Raw genomic sequence first — 17,593 nt, forward strand, 5'->3', positions numbered from 1 at the left:
GGTTTTTTTTGGCAAAGAGCTATAGTTCTGTGGAAGAGCATCTGCTTTTATACGGAAAGCCCAAGGTTCAACCTGCAACATCTCCAGGTAGGGCTGGAAATGTTCCTTGCCTGAAACCCTGGAGATTGTTGAGCCAGATGAAGCAACATTTTAGGCAGATTTCCAGATCCCCTCCATCTCCAATGTCAGAGGCAGAACAATAATGACTACAATGTTTAGTTGAAGCAGATATAGCTCAGTGGCATATCATCTACTTTGCATGAAGACCCCAGGTTCCCAGAGCACTTCCAGGTAGGGCTGGGAATGTCCCCTGCCTGAAACCCTAGAAAGTCCCTGCCAGTCATTGTTGACAGTACTGGATTCACCAATGGAAATCATAGAATAGTAGAGTTGTAGAGTTGGAGGGGACCCTGGGGATCATCTAGTCCAGTCCCCTGCAATGCAGAAACTTGCAACCTTGGCATTATCAGCACCACACTCTAACCAACTGAGCTATCCAGGCTCAGTGCACTCACTTTGGTACAATAAAATTCTTTAGTTGTGCTTCCTGCATTGCAGGAGGTTGGACTAGATGACACTTGGGATCCCTGCCAACTCTACAATTCTGTTTGCTTAAGCTGTACAATTGGGCTAGTCTGCAAGTCCAGGTATGCTCTTTCCGTCCCTCAAATTGGCAGAATGGGTCAATGGGTCTTCTCGATTGAAAACTCCTTAGCAGACTTGTTTTGTACAAAACAACAACCACCTCCCTCCCAGAGCAGCTTCTACATTCCCACACGAAATGTCACAATGCAAGATGCAAAGCTGATTGCAGACTTGCATTTGAGGCAGTGAAAAGAAAGTCAGGTGGTTGGATGTGGGGAGGGAAATGATCTCCCACTCACCAGCCACCCCCCGCCACAACTTGGAGGCGTGTCATTGAGATTAGAAGGCCTTTCGCTCCAGGCCACACACATCAAAACCCTGCCTTCATTTGCCTGACACTGTACCTTCTGCCAGGGGTGGATTATGATTAAGTTGGAACGTGTTTTTCCCGTGTTTTCCCCCACCTCTGAAAAAGAGCAAAGGCAGCAGAAGACCTGGGCACCCTGCCCCTGGCTGCATCTTTGAACGCTTTGCTGTTGATTGATGGAAGAGCTGGGTCCCCTTCATTTGCCAAGTCAAACCCACCTTCCAGTCCCTGCTGGTATTTACCAGTAAAGGTAAAGGGACCCCTGACCGCTAGGTCCAGTCGCGGATGACTCTGGTGCTCATCTCGCTTTACTGGCCGAGGGAGCCAGCGTACTGCTTCCGGGTCATGTGGCCAGCATGACTAATGCACTTCTGGCGAACCAGAGCAACGCACAGAAACGCCGTTTACCTTCCCACCAGAGTGGTACCTACCGTATTTTTCACCCTATAGGACACACTTTTCCCCCTCCAAAAATGAAGGGGAAATGTGTGTGCGTCCTATGGGGCGAATGCAGGCTTCAGGAAGTCCGCGCAACCCTCGGGAGCCTGGCGCGACTTCACGCCTGGCTCCCAAGAGCTGCGCAGAGCTGCCTGCATTCCAAAGCCTGGGGCGCGCTGAAGAGCACGCCCAGGCTTCGTGCAGCTCTCCGCAAGCCTGGGGAGACCGGCGCGACTTCCCGCCGGGCTCCCTAGGCTTGCGGATAGCAGGCTGGCCTCGGGGCTGGGGTCGGGGAAGCTCGGGCTTCCCCTGCGCCAGCCCCGCGCCGGGGGGGGGGAATAATTTTTTTTTCTTTATTCCCCCCCCAAAAAAACCCTAGGTGCGTCCTATGGGGCGGTGCGTCCTATGGGGCGAAAAATACGGTATTTATCTACTTGCACTTTGACATGGTTTCAAACTGCTAGGTGGGCAGGAGGAGGGACTGAACAACGGGAGCTCACCCCGTTGCGGGGATTCGAACCACCAACCTTCTGATTGGCAAGCCCTAGGCTCTGTGGTTTAGACCACAGTGCCACCTGCGTCCCTCTTTTACCGGTACTTATTTTTAAAAAACACAATTCTCTTTTCATTGTAAACCATCCCAAGGTGTTGTACGATAAAAGGCAGCTTGGAACGACCTCAATCATAAGGACATAAGAAGTACTTGCTGGATCATTCTCAGAGTAGGCAGCCGGATGCCCCAATAGGAAGCCCACAAGGAGGAGCCAAGTGCAAGAGCCCTCTCCTTTCCCGTGGTTTCCAGCTACTGGTATTCAGAAGCATTTATTGTCTTTGACTGTGGAGGCAAAGCGCAGCCACTGTGGCTGGTAACCATTTATAGGCCTCTCCTCCATGAATCTCTCCAGTGTCTTCTTAAAAATCATCCCAATCGGTGGCCATCACTGCCTCCTGTGGGAGTGAGTTCCACAGTTTAACTATACATTGCATGGAGTAGGACTTTATTTTATCCACCGGCAATCTTCCAACATTCAGCTGCATTGAATGTCCGTGAGTTCTATTGTTGGGAGTGAGAGAGGAATTCCCTTCTCTATCCACTTTCTACATACCTGGCATAATTTTATAAATTTCTAACATGTTGTCTTGTCCTCTCTCCAATGCCCCCCCCCCACAAGTCCCAAACTCTGCAAGATTTGTGCAGTTGGTCCATCCCCTTGATCATTTTGATTACCCTTTTGTAACGCTACAATATCCTTTTTGAGGTCAGGTCACCAGACATTTACACAGTTAATAAACAAATAGCTAATAATTGGGGGGGGGGGTGTTTAGGCAAGCGTACCCAGATATGTAATTTGATTTCATAATGAACATTTTTAACTGCTGATTATATTTTTGTTTTTATCCTTCTTTTTAGACCAGCTTGCTTTTGGTTACTGGAAAGAAAACCATGGTGCCCATCAGATGTAGATATTGCAGTTCAGCAGCCTTAACAAACTATAGTTCCCAGGATTCTTTGTGGGAATCCATGGCTGTTTAAAGTGGCATGGCACTGCTTCAAATGTATAGTGTGGATTGTTCAAGAGGGGCAAATTGGGTCAGTTCACTTCAAAATGGGAACCAGGCGAAATTCTTCCCAAGCCTAGCCTAGCGATAGATGTTCTGCCTCGCAGGTTGCATCAGAACAATCTCACGAATCTGCCAGCTCTCTCTTTCCCTGCCTCTAGATCATAATGCTTTTTGTCATGCTCTCCACTAGCAGATAAAAAACGTCAGCCAACTGTACTCATCAGCTCTTTATAGGATCAAGCCCTCGCACTGCAGGAAAACCTCCCCCCCCCCCAGTTTATTAATTTGGTTTGCGACAATCTGCTCTCCATGTGTTTGACTGGAGATGGCTTTGTTATTCTGGCAAGCCTGTTGACAACTGCAGTGCATTGAAGCCACAACCCCCCACCCCTTTAGCTGCTATTTTTTCCTGGATCCCAGTCTTCTGTTCAAACTTCCGGAGAACAGGATGCCACACTGAGATACAGTCAGGAATGTCCAGCGTGTGTTTTTAATCCATAAAGGGTTTTTTTGAGTTGGGAAATGTAAACCAAACTGGGTGTTATCCAGTGTTGGTCCTACTAATATCAGTAGACCCACTGAAATTGATAATACATTTCTAACCTAGCTGCAATTATTTCAGTAGGAGTGTTTATTGCCTTGCAGGCGATTGCGTCATATAGGCATTGAAATTAATGGACCTAAGGTAGTTGTGTCCATTAATTCTGTATCACACCAAGTAGAAGCAAGGAGCCCCACTTCAGATGGTGGTCTTTGAATGCACAAAGGGCTATGGGGATAGGAGGTGGAGCAAGCACACTTGTCTCCATACACACCCTTTTGTGTGTGGAATTTCCTGTTTATGATGATAGAAATTGTGCTGCAATTGGGAAGAACAGTCGCTAATAGATAAAAGATGGCGTAAACTAGGGCTGTGCTCTTGCACACGCAGAGCTCAGTGGCAGAACATCTGCTTGGCATGCAGAAGGTCCCAGCTTCAACCCCCTATGGCATCTCCAGTAGGGCTGGGAATGTCCCCTCCTTGAAACTCCAGAGAGGCATTTCCAAGGAGCGTAGACAGCATTGAGTTAGATGGACCAGTGGTCTGACTCAGTAGAAGACAGCTTTCCTTTGTTCCTATTGATGTCAGCCCTATATTTAGAACTGTGGAGACTAGAGACAGCAATGTTTCCGAATCCTAGTTGCTGGAAGCCATAGGAGAGGATAGTGCTCTTGTGCTCAGATCCTGCTTGCTGGTTTCCCATAATAGGCATTTGGGTGACTATGGTGAAAACAGGATGCTGGGGTAAAGGTAAAGGTAAAGGGACCCCTGACCATTAGGTCCAGTCATGGCCGACTCTGGGGTTGTGGCGCTCATCTCGCTTTATTGGCCAAGGGAGCCAGCGTACAGCTTCCAGGTCATGTGGCCAGCATGATTAAGCCGCTTCTGGCAAACCAGAGCAGCGCATGGAAACACCGTTTCCCTTCCCGCCAGAGCGGTATCTATTTATCTACTTGCACTTTGACATGCTTTCAAACTGCTGGGTGGGCAGGAGCAGGGACTGAGCAATGGGAGCTCGCCCCGTCACGGTGATTCAAACCACTGACCTTCTCATCGGCAAGTCCTAGGCTCTGTGGTTTAACCCACAGCGCCACCCACGTCCCTGGTTTCCCATAATAGGCATTTGGGTGACTATGGTGAAAACAGGATGCTGGACTAGACAGCCCATTAGCCTGACCCAGCAGAGCTTTTGCTATTGTGACAGCAGAACCTTCATGGTCAAGGTCAGCCTACCTTTGAATACCAGATAATGGGGAACAAAAAACGGAGAATATTTTTTGTGTGCTCGTGTCCTGCTTGTGGGTTTCCCATTTGGGGCATCTGGTTGGCCACTGTGAAAACAGGATGCTCGTCTTAGATGGGCTAGCAGGCTCTCCTTCGTTTCTGTCTTCCTCGTCTGCTCCCTCCTCCCCGCCCCCCCCCCCGGTATAACTTCTTAGTTGGAGAGCAACTTAGGCTCAGCTTGAGCCATACTGTTCCTGGATGAGATGTTTTGCTGGAAAGAAGTGGGTCTCTTCTGGCAAATTTTGGAGTCTGATCATTGAAGACCGTGATGTCGACCCTGGAGGAGTCGAGCAGACTTCGAACTCTTCTCTGAGGACGTACCCCACCTTCATATCTCACCTACGTCAGGATTACCTCATGTTCATAAGTTTAGGAATTTCCAGTCAGCCCTGCCAAGCTGTTCAGCTGCTGCATTAAAAGTTTTCACCTTTCTTTGGACTGTACTTTACCCCTTCCCCATTCATTCTTTCTTCCTGTCATTCCTTTTCCACCAGGTGGTAAGAATGAAATCTGGTGCAAGTTGCACTGTCTGTGGCTGGCTGCTGTGAGGGCAGAATCATAGAATCACAGAACTGTGGAATTTGAAGGGACCCCAAGGGTCATCTAGTCCAATCCCTTGCAATGCAGGAAACACAGCTAATGGAAATGACTAATCACAGGGTGGAGACATTGGAAGCTGTCGTGCACCAAGTCAGATCCTTGGTGCAGCCAGTTGAGCACTGTCTGTGTTGACTGGAAGCACCTCTGCAGGATTTCAGGCAGAGGATATTCCCAGCTGTACTTGCAGATGTGAGATTCTAATCCTCATTTGTTTAAAACAAAGGGCTGAAGTAAATAAGAATATAAGAAGCTGTCTTTATTGCAAGTCAGGCCTTTGGTCCATCTAACTCTGTATTGTCTACACTGACTGGCAGGCGCTTTCCAGAATTTCAAACTGGGGTCTCTTTTAGTCCTGTCTGGAGTTACTAGGGATTGAAACTGGGACCTTCTGCGTGCAAAGCAAATTCTCTGCTGCTGAGCTATGTCCTTTCCTGTTATGTACAGTGGTACCTCGGGTTACATATGCTTCAGGTTACAGACGCTTCAGGTTACACACTCCGCTAACCCTGAAATAGTGCTTCAGGTTAAGAACTTTGCTTCAGGATGAGAACAGAAATCGTGCTCTGGCGGCGCGGCAGCAGCAGGAGGCCCCATTAGCTAAAGTGGTCTTCAGGTTAAGAACAGTTTCAGGTTAAGAACGGACCTCCGGAACGAATTAAGTACTTAACCCGAGGTACCACTGTACTAAGCTTGGATCCTAAAACAATTGGCAGGTAGGATCCTAGAATGCAACAACTTGATTGGCTTGCTGGAAAAGACCAATCAGGCTCCAGAAGGAAGTTAATCAGCCTATTAGGCTGGTAGCATAGTAGAATGCAACAACTGATTGGCCTGCAGGAAAAGAAGCTCCAGAAGGGAAGCAGAATCAGCCAGTCAGACGGGATTCATTGTGTAAATAATGTATATAAAAGTCTGAGGTTTGTGGGGCAATTCAATCACTGCAGTAAAGAGCATGAAATCACTACAGGACTCCAAGTACATTTCATTTCCCCTAAACATATGTTTCTAGTCCTCCTTGTTCTGGATGAAAGACTAAATTAAGTGTGAACCTGGGAAGCTGTCTTCTAGATGGGCCCCCTTTAGCCTGATCCAGCAGAGCTCATCTAATGTTTGGGACTATAACTTTCACCATCTCTATACTGGGATGGGGGGCTGTTGGGAGTTGTGGTCCAAACCAGCCAGGGAAAGCTGCCTTGGGACTATTCTTCCCTACCTCCCCTATTCTCATCTACCTTTTTAAATACGGGGGGGGGGGGGTGTTCTGTTGTCATTGCTATTAAAACGGAGGAACAGTCTGGCCCTCAATTCCCCCACTGGCATTCTGAACTGATTCAACCCAGAAACAGTTTTACCAGCTCATTCTGTGAAATACGGAATAAATTTGCTTTCTCTGTAACCTCAGACACACAGAGAGTATTTTCTTCTACTTCTTGGACAGGTGCTCCATAGGAACAAGATGCCAACCGCGTTGGGCTATGTATGAGTTGCAGGAATGAATGAGGTCAGTGGAGCAAAACTAGCCAGCCTGCATTTTCCCAGTTGCTCATGTGCTCAGCCTACTTATCTCCTCCCAACTTTGCCCAAGACCTTAGCAGGGACATGTTCTCATGGTGGTCCATAAAACCAATGGAAAACTTGAGCCTTGATACTCATCAGGCTGCCCAAACTCCACCGTTTCCCTCAATATAGGAAGTCGCTCATTTGGCGCCTTCCAGGATTGCCTTACATCTGTGTTTCTAGCTTTCCAAAGACTTCAGTGGAATGGAAGTCTACTTTGGCCCACTGAAGAGCAGAATATAAGAAGAGCGCTGCTGAATCAGGCCAATGGCCCATCGGGTCCAGCATCCTGTTCTCACAGTGACTGAGCAAATGGCCATTATGGGAAGCCCACTCAATGATTTTGGTATAACATAAGGTTAATAACCAGAAAGCAAAAATGTTAATAAAGAGTATGACAACAGAAAAAGCAGGGTTTCAAATCTGAAAAAATAAAATACTTGGGTATTACTACAACAAATATGAATTGCATGTTGTTTCAAATTGACTATGTTAAAACATAGGGGTGGGGGTGGGATTAAAGTATTGAACAATGCAACGGAAAGGGGAGAAAGGGGTTTACCTGACTTGAAATTGTGCTTTGTGGCTTGTTGCTTAGTGTGGATGAAGGAGAGGGTGACACTGAGGAATAGGAAACTTGATTCAAGGTTTGGATGGCATGGATGTTTGTGTTATGATAAAGTCAAAGTTAATGTGGATTTTAAAAATCAGATTAATACACATGGCATAGAACTTGGAATAGATATAAACCTAGGTTGTGTGCTCTTACAAATTTCACCACAAAAAGCTTTTCACACCAAAGAGAAATGGTTAACTCACTGGCTGAGGAAGAGGAGTGCGGGGGGGGGGGGGAGCGCACCGTCCCCGGCAGTGTGCTCTTGGTGGGGTGCTATCACGGCTGCCCCCTCGCCTGCACTGGCCACCATGCCCCTGCAGGCAGCACACCACGCCCCCAGGACGCGCACCATGCCCCTACAGGCAGCATGTCACACCCCCAGGACGCGCACCAGCCCCTACAGGCAGCATGTCACGCCCCCAGGACGCGCACCAGCCCTGCCACCACCTGCTCTCCGCCCCCTGGTGCCAGAGCATGAAGTTCCACCACTGGGTTAACTTATCAAGAGTTATTAGAGTGGAATCAAGGAGATTATAACATCAAAACAAGGGAACAGTTAACAGTGGAATGTGATAGTTTCCAATGGTTTCCTCATTTACAACTAACACAGAGATTTTAGTTGGATAAAAAGACTTTTGGCACAGAACAAAAAAAAAGATTTTGAAATACAATCGTGTGCAGATGATGAGCACGTTATAAACTTATTGAAATTTGAAATACAAGAAGAACAAGTTAAAGAATGCATGATTAAATGGGCAACCCCCCCCCCCCCGGTTATAATATGGAACAGTGGGAACATATATGGATTAAAGGGTTAAAATATGTATTATGTTATGATCTAAAATTTTTACAAAATGATGTATCATTGGCACCTAACTCCCAAGAAGTTATTTAGAATGTATAAAAATGTTCCAAATGTATGTTGGAAGTGTAAAGACGTTTTATCATGCTTGGTGGACATGTAAAAAAGCTAAAAAATATTGGATACAAATACATACACTGATACAGAAGATTTTGAAGGTTAATGTTCAATTGAAACCAGAGCTCTTCCTGCTGGGATTTATGAATATACAATTAGAACAAGACAACGAAACATTTCAGTACATGATCACTGCGGTGAGACTTTTATATGGAAAGATTCTTCATTACATACCATGGAGGAATGGTTGTTAAAATTATTGATCTTAGCTGTGGTTGCAAAGTTAATGTGTTTATTCAGAGAAAATTCACTATCAATATTTACTAAAGATAGGAAACTCTTTATATACCTCTAGCTTGAAAAAGAATATGTACTTATTCTATCTGGGTTTAAGGATTGAAGAAAATATTGGTTTATAGATAGTGAAAATGTTGGGTGTTATCTTGAAGTCGATGCTTTTAAATATTTTCTTAGAAACAAAAACTCCCCTCCCCTTTCCTTTTCTTCTATTTGGTTTTTTTATTATTTAAAAAAAGGTTTAGGTATTTATCTTTTTTAAAAAAAGATATTGGGTATTTGATATTCTTTTTAAATCTTTAATTATATATATATATATATATATATATATATATATATATATATATATGGAAGCCCACAAGCAGAACCTGAGCACAACAGCAATACTCCCCCCTACTGCTGTTTCCAGCAACTGATATTCAGAAGCATTTCTGCCTCTGCCTCTGACTGTGGAGGCAGAGCACAGCCACCTTGGCCTAGTAGACCTAAATAGCCTTATCTTCCATGAGAGAGGTTGAGAAGTAGAGGCTTTCTAGGTTATGCACAGAATGGTCATCTTGCAAATAGCAGTTCTCTGCTTGGAGCAATTTCTGGACCAATGGTGGGTACACACCAGCACATTACTTCCCCCCAAATCCTGAGAACTGTAGTTTGTGAAAGGGAGCTGAGAATTATATCCTGGGAGGGGTAAACTATGGTTCCCATGATGTTTTGGGGTAAGCTATGTGATCCTGTCTTCACAGTGGCCAACACCGTGTGCATTATGTGAAAACCACAAGCAGGACCCAAACACAACAACAGCTTTGGGCGGCTCCCAACAGAATATTAAAAACTTGATAAAACATCAAACATTAAAAACTTCCCTAAACAGGGCTGCTTTCAGATGTCTTCTAAAAGTCAGATAGTTGTTTATTTCCTTGACATCTGATGGGAGGGAGTTCCACAGGGCAGGCACCACTACCGAGAAGGCCCTCTGCCTGGTTCCCTGCAACCTCACTTCTCGTAGTGAGGGAACTGCCAGAAGGCCCTCGGAGCTGGACCTCAGTGTCCAGGCAGAATGATGGGGATGCTCCTTCAGGTATACTGAGCCAAGGCCATTTAAAGCTTTAAAGGTCAGCACCAACACTTTGAATTGTGCTCAGAAACTGGGAGTCAATGTAGGTCTCTCAGGACCGATGTTATATGGTCTCTGCGGCCGCTCCCAATCACCAGTCTAGCTGCCACATTTTAAATTAGTTGTAGTTTCCGGGTCACCTTCAAAGGTAGCCCCACATAGAGCGCATTGCAGTAGTCCAAGCGGGAGATAACTAGAGCATGCACCACTCTGGCGAGACAGTCTGCAGGCAGGTAGGGTCTCAGCCTGCATGCCGGATGGAGCTGATAAACAGCTGCCCTGGACACAGAATTGACCTGTGCCTTCATGGACAGCAGTGAGTCCAAAATGACTCCCAGGCTGCACACCTGGTCCTTCAGGGGTACAGATGCCCTATTCAGAACCAGGGAGTCCTCCACACCTGCCTGCCCCTTGTCCCCCCAAAACAGTACTTCTGTCTTGTCAGGATTCAATCTCAATCTGTTAGCCACCATCCATCCTCCAACTGCCTTCAGGCACTCACATAGGACCTTCACTGCTCTCACTGGTTCTGATTTAAAAGAGAGGTAGAGCTGGGTATCATCTTATTGATGAACATCCAGCCCAAACCCCCTGATGATCTCTCCCAGAGGCTTCATATAGATGTTAAAAAGCATGGGGGAGAGGACGGAACCACAAGTGAGAGCCCAGGGGTCTGAACACCCACCCCACCCCCCACTTTCTGGACATGACCCAGGAGAAAGGAGCGGAACCACTGTATAACAGTGCCCCCAGCTCCCAGCCCCTCTAGACGGTCCAAAAGGATGCCATGATTGATGGTATCAAAGGCTGCTGAGAGCTCTCCCCACTCCTTCAGTATTATTCAGAAGCACTGCTGCCTCCCAACTGTGGAGGCAACCTTCCCTGGTGAATATGAGGATTGAATCTGGGACCTACTTCATGCAAAGCACATTTTCTACACTCAGCTATGCCCCTAAACACTCTGCATGTTATCTATACTTTGCTATTTCCCTAAACATAAAGTCAGGTTCTAGTCATCATAAAAGTTCTGAAAATGGGCTGGATACTGTATCCATAAATTAAATAGGAACGTAGGAATCTTCCTTATCCGATTATTGGTCCATCTAGTTCAATACTGCATACACTGATAGGCAGTATAAGGAAACCCTCCCTGTGCCTTTACTCCATTCATGTGGTATGAATCTGAGTATGATTTTGCTTGGGATTTTGAAAATCTTCAAGCCAGCATCACTGTGGAGAATATTACTAAGAGGAGAAAATAATAACCTTCCATGCAGACAGTACCCAGTCAATGGAAGAATTAATCTTTCCGCCCACTTCTTAGCTGGTTCAACATTCCCCTGTGGAATAACCAACAGAATACGAAGACAGTTACTTACACTTTCCAGTTTTTTTGGACCTCCTTTTTTGCAACACACAGGCCCCACCCCCAAATTGCTCTGTAATAATGAAGAAATCTATTTCCAGTAGCTGAACTCACTCCGGACTCTCCTGGGATTAATTAAGTATCCTCGCATTTCTGAGAAGTCTGTTTTCTGTCTGAGGAGGAACCTTGGCTTGGCAGCTGCCAGATAAATCTGCTAAAATATACCACAGGATTGAAGCACACTTTGCTGGGCTTTTTCTTTTTCTTTCTTTTTTAATAAAAAGGAAAGGCACAGACTATTCTTGGTGTCTTAAAAAAAAAAAAAATCAAATAGGATTAGGAAAATGAGAAATTAGCATACAGATTTAAGCCGTGATTTGGGACTCTCAGAATGAAATGGGTTGGAGCTCACAAAATAATGGAATTGTTGGGAACGAACCAAAAGGTCAACCCCAATGCAGGAACCACAGCTAAAGATTCCCAGATGGATGGCAGCCCAATCTCTGTTTAAAAACTTGAAGCAAAGGAGAGTCCATCACCTTTCAAGGGAGTCTATTCTACTGTTGAATGGATCTCACTGTCAGAAAATCGTTCCTAATGTTTCGTCAGAATCTCCTTTCTTGTAACTTGAAACCATTGGTTCGGGTCCTGCCCTCCAGAGCAGGGAAAAACAAGCTTGCTCCATCTTCCATGGACAGCTCTTGAGATATTTGAAGATGCCTATCATGTCTCCTCTACTCCAGGCTAAACATTCCTTCAGCCTTTCCTCACAAGGCTTGGCTTCCAGACCCTTGATCATCTTGGTCGCCCTCCTCTGCAAACATTCCAGGACAAGCTACAGGTTATATTTAATGAAAAACTTGCAATCAAAATGATTTATTATCATTATTATTATTATTATTTTGTGGTGGTGGGAAACTCCCCTGTGAGAAAGGGTACAAAGTTCAGGGCTTTTTAGTTTAGAGAAAGGGCACGCAAGAGACGACAAGGTCAACCTTTATAAAATTATGCATGGCATGCAGAGAATGAACAGAGAAAAGTTCTTCTCCCTCTCTCATAACACCAAGACTCGTGGACATCTAATGAAGGTCAACATTGGAAGATTAAAGGCAGAAAAGAAAGTCCTCCTTCATCCAAAGTATTGAACTTCCCCCTCTAAGATGCAGTGGTGACCAACAACTTGGATGGATTTAAAAGATTATTGGACATATGTCAATGGCTATTAGCCACAATGACTATGGTTCTGTATTTACTGCCAGAGGCATTATGTTACTGAACACAAACTGCTGGAAACTACAGGAGGGGAGAGTTGCTGTTGCTCTTGGGTCCTGCTTGTGGGCTTCCCACTGGGGCATCTGGGGGGGCCATTTTGATATTGGACTAGATGGGCATTCGTTCCAATCCTACAGACTCTTCTTATGACTTCCACTGAATCAGGTCATTGGTCAACACTGGTTGCAAATTGCTCTGCAGTTTCACGCAGGAAGTCGTTCCCAGCCATTACTGGGGATGCCAGAGACTGAAGCTGGGGTCTTCAACCTGCAAAACAGATGCTCTACAACTGCGCTGCAAACCTTCCCCTAAAAATAAAGTAAAACCATAGTCCTCGTGGTTCCAAGGACTATCAGTGCTCTAGCATTCCTTCCTCACCAAGGAAACCCAAACTTCCTCTTGCATTCCCTCCATATCTCTTGTGCATAATGGAATGCCCCAGGACATGAAAGACCCTCCCCTGCCATCCTCCTCTACCAACAATCTTCATCCAACACCACCTCACTTGTGGTAAGATGTATGGATATCCCTCAGACAATCAATGCCCTATTTGATTTAATTGCAATGTTCAAAGCCTGTTGCCTTGTTGTATGTGGGACAATTGCCATAGTGACATTTTCTTCCAGCCCAGGGAACAGCAATGAACAGTCTCGGAGTCGTGAAGGGAAAGCAGTCCCTACTGATAGAGCAACAAAGCTGGTTTTGTAGGAATGGTAACTATAGATCAAGCTTTCATTTTGCTTTTCCAATCTTGCCCTTGTAATGGGAATGTGGAGGGACATGGAGGAGCACTGTGCTCTCAGATGTCCAGATTCCAACTGGCAATCAATTGGCAATGGATATTCTTTAACCTTGATATGCAGCTCAAAAGTATTGCGTTTGGTACACCTGCATAAATCCCCAGAAAAACACATTGCAGAATGTTGCTGTCACTTCAGTGCTGTTTAGAGATGGATAAATCTCTCTCATTTTCCAATTTATCCAGTCTTAAATTCAGTTTTTCACATTTCTGCAGCATTTTATGATTTAAAAAAGAAACTTTTCTAATAGTAAACACAATTTTGTATGCAGTTCTAGCTAACTTACATATTTTTTGCAAGCAATTTCCCCAGTTGTAATGCATTTTTATGACTTATTTTCACCTATATCTATGAATTTTATGTTCATTTCCACCTACCATATGCATTCTTGATTGGAGACCTCCATTGCAAAATTCAGAGAAGTGTGACTCTTGAAGGATTTGCTTATTCTTTGATTTGCTTATTAGTTTGATCATAATTAGTCTTTTCTCATTCAAATGCAAACAATTTCTCCTCTAGTGCTATTAGGCACCCCTTTTCTTCTCTTTGGTTGTTGCTCCTGCATCTTGACACCAATTTCCTTCTTTTCTATTCACAGGCCTTAGAAATCATCACCCACATGGACTATTGTCTGTGGGGAGAAAAACACATATATTGATTATGAACATGCAAAGTTGGTTAAGGAAAGCCATGATAGAGATGTAAAATTATGTGTGGCATAGATAAAGTGGATAGAGAAAAGTTTTTCTGCTTCTCTCATAACAATGAAACTCATGAACATTCAGTGACGAAGAATCATAGAATCATGGAATTATACAGTTGTAAAGGACCCTGAGGGTCATCTAGTCCAATCCTCTGCAATGCAGGAATCTCCACTAAAGCATCCATGACAGATGGCCAAACAGCCTCTGCTTAAAAACCTCCAAGGATGGAGAGTCCACCACCTTCCGAGGGAATCCATGCCACTGTTGAATATCTCTTACTGTCAGAAAGTTCTTCCTAATGTTTGGTTGGAATCTCTTTTCTTGTGACTCGAATCCATCCAGACCAGGAGAAAATAAGCTTGCTCCATCTTCCATGGGACAGAACTTTAGATATTTGTTGACAGCTGGAGATTCAGCACAGATAAAAGAAAGGCCTTCTTCACACAGCACATAGCTGAACTATGTGATGGCCACCAACTTGGATGGCTTTAAAAGAGGACTGGAGAGATACTAGCCACCATGGCTATGTTCTGCCTCCACAGTCAGAGGTAGCGATGCTTCTGAATGCCAGTTGCTAGAAAATGTAGGAGGGGAGAGGACTCTTGTGCTCGAATCCTGCTTGCTGGTTTCCCAAAGGCAACTGTTTAGCCATTGTGAGAACTGGATGATGGACTAGCTGGACCATTGGCCTGACCCAACAGATTCTTCTTATGTTCTTATGCGCATGTCTGATCAATAACACTCTTGGGGGGGCTGAGGGCCCCCAAAATTTTCAAAGAGGGTACTGGGCCTCCTCAATATTCCACAGCCAGCAGCAGGTCTTCTTAGGCCTTCCTGCAGCTGTGGCAGTGTTGGGAGATGCTGTGCGGGTCAGTGTGACCTCACCCCAGACACACTGGTCCCCACAGTGTCTCCCAATGCTGTGGGGAGCAGTGCAGCCTAGTTAGGCTGCACTGATTCCTGCAATGTCTCCCAATGCTGCAGGGACCAGCACGAAGGCTGTACTGGCCTGCCCAGCATCCAGAGACACATGTGACAAGTGATGTCACATGTGTGCACCAGGCTCCTTCAACCTTGTGGCTCCTGTATGGCTCCTCTATGGCTGATGCAACTGGATCTACTAATAGCCTGACCTGGTATAAAGTCAACAGAGCTGCCAACATTTCTAATGACGGGCAGTGTTTGACAAATTCAGAGGGAATTCAGGTGGGATGGTAGTCTTCATGGATCTGGCATTTCAACAGAAATGGGGACGTTAGATGTTCCAAGTGTTGCTGGACTACAACTCCCATCATCCCCAGACCTTTAGCCATGCTGGCTGGGGCTGATGGGAGTTGGAGACCAGATAACTTCTGGAGGGCCACAAGTGCCCTCGCTTTCTGCATTAGACAGATGGGAGTCATGGACTGTGGAAAAAAATATGTGCAGGGAAGTCGAATGAAACATACCTCACCAGCCCCTCTTTCTCTCTCCCCCTTTTAAGGCCTGTTGTTGGAAACAGTGAACAGACAGAAGTTGGAGTTAGTCATGTTTGAGACCGCTTGGAAGCTGGATCCGATCCTTGGAGTGACTCACCCAAGCAAAACCACCGCTTTGCTTAACATTCCTGTGTTGCCCTGCAAAGCCTCATTTGCTGCCTTTGTTACCAAGTCTCCTCTAAATGGAGGGGTCGTTTGCTTCCTCACATTGTGATTTGTGAACCATCAGTGCCAACGGGGGCAGAGTGTAACATAAAATGCTTTTTTTAAAAAAAGCCACAAAAATGAGAGGATTTGGAGCACTGCATAGTTCTTGGAAGAGAGAAACCTGTAATCTTGGGGCATCAAAGCTCCGACATGGGCTTCTCTTGGGGCTTGTTCTCATACAAACGGATTTTTTGAGTGAAGGAAGGGCTGACATATTCAGAAATTCTGATCTGAACTTGGTAGGCAACTTCTGCCTCTGAACTTTGGCTCTTTTTATATTCCTGCTTTATTTTTCAAAGGAAGGTCACAACTGGATATCAGACCCTCCAAGTGTCCCTATTTTTCAGGGACGTCCCTGATTTAGAGAAGGTGTTCCGGTTTCTGATTTGAACCCAGAATGTCCCACTTTTCCTTAGGACATCTCTATTTTCATTGGAGAAATGTTGGAGGGTATGGAGTTATCCATCGCCCAAGCCATCTGAAGGCAATCCTGTATGGGGAAGATTTTTTTCATGTTTAATGTTTTCTTTTGTTTTTATATATGTTGGAAGCTGCCCAGAGTGGCTGGGGGAACCCAGTAAGATATGTGGGGTATAAATAGTAGAATTATCCATATGGAATGGGATGGCCCTATTTTCATCAGAGAAACGTAGGAGGGTATGGGATATGGGTGAATCTGTCAATCTTAAGTTTTCTCAGTTTCCCTCCCACTCCCCCAAAAGAACATAAGATGAGCCTGCTGGATCAGGCCAATTTAGGCCAGCATTCTGTCCTCACAGTGGCCGACCCAATGGGAAGACTGCAAGCAGTATCCAAGCACAATAGCTTCTGCCCTCCTGTGGCTTCCAGAAACTGGTATTCAGAAGCTGCCTAAGCCAGTGGAAGTAGAACATAAGGAGAGCTCTGCTGGAACAGGCCAAAGGCCCATCTACTATATCATCCTATTTTCCCAAGGGCTATCCAGATGCCCCAATGGGAAGCCTGCAAATTGGACATCAGTATAAGAGCGCTTTCCCCACTTGTGGTTCCCAACAACTGCTATTCAGAAGCATACTCAGTAGATAAGAGTAGCCCTGCTTCTGCATCTGGTCAAATGCTTGTCTGGTCCAAAATCCAACCAAACACCTCTGGGAAGCTGGAATCCAGCTCTTCTTATGGATGGCTTTACAAGGGGATTTTAGGGACGCAGGTGGTGCTGTGGGTAAAAGCCTCAGCGCCTAGGGCTTGCCGATCGAAAGGTCGGCGGTTCGAATCCCCGCGGCGGGGTGCGCTCCCGTTGTTCAGTCCCAGCGCCTGCCAACCTAGCAGTTCGAAAGCACTCCCGGGTGCAAGTAGATAAATAGGGACCGCTTACTAGCGGGAAGGTAAACGGCGTTTCCGTGTGCGGCTCTGGCTCGCTGGCCACGTGACCCGGAAGTGTCTCCGGACAGCGCTGGCCCCTGGCCTCTTGAGTGAGATGGGCGCACAACCCTAGAGGGGTACCTTTACCTTTACCTTTACAAGGGGATTTTAAAAATTCATGGATGATAAAGCTATCAATGGCTGCTAACCGTGATGGGTGTTTGACATCCATGGTTGGAGGCAGTAATACTTCTGAATACTAGTTGCTGGAAATGGCAGGAGGTAAAAGTTGTTGTTGCATTCAAGTCCTGCTTGTGGGCTTCTTCCTACTAGGGCATCTGGTTGCCCACTGTAAGGACTAGATGGACCCCCTTCAGCCTGATCCAGCAGCCAGGCTCTTTTTGTGTTCTCTCTTCACCGTTGGAGGCAGGAAATGCCTCTGAATCCCAGTTGCTGGGAATCCCAAGTGGGGAGAGTGCTGCTGCTGCATTCAGGTCCTCCTTTCTCATTGCAAAGGAGAGAAACTAGCAGGGCCTCTTTCCTC

The 17,593-nt window shown here is 45.7% G+C and overlaps 1 long non-coding RNA gene across 1 annotated transcript in view; it reads left to right on the plus strand.

The window, feature by feature from the left end:
• The window catches only part of LOC310669784, a 35,891-nt gene extending 20,278 nt beyond the window's left edge, over positions 1-15,613 (plus strand). Inside the window, exons 3-4 of the long non-coding RNA XR_014507386.1 lie at positions 6,817-6,879; positions 15,507-15,613. This is a non-coding gene — a long non-coding RNA (uncharacterized lncRNA). The remainder of the gene's footprint in view (positions 1-6,816; positions 6,880-15,506) is intronic.
• Positions 15,614-17,593: the final 1,980 nt, after the last annotated feature.

Source organism: Podarcis tiliguerta (genome assembly GCF_965153285.1).
Source record: "Podarcis tiliguerta genome assembly, chromosome: Z".
Taxonomy (NCBI): Eukaryota; Metazoa; Chordata; class Lepidosauria; order Squamata; family Lacertidae; genus Podarcis; species Podarcis tiliguerta.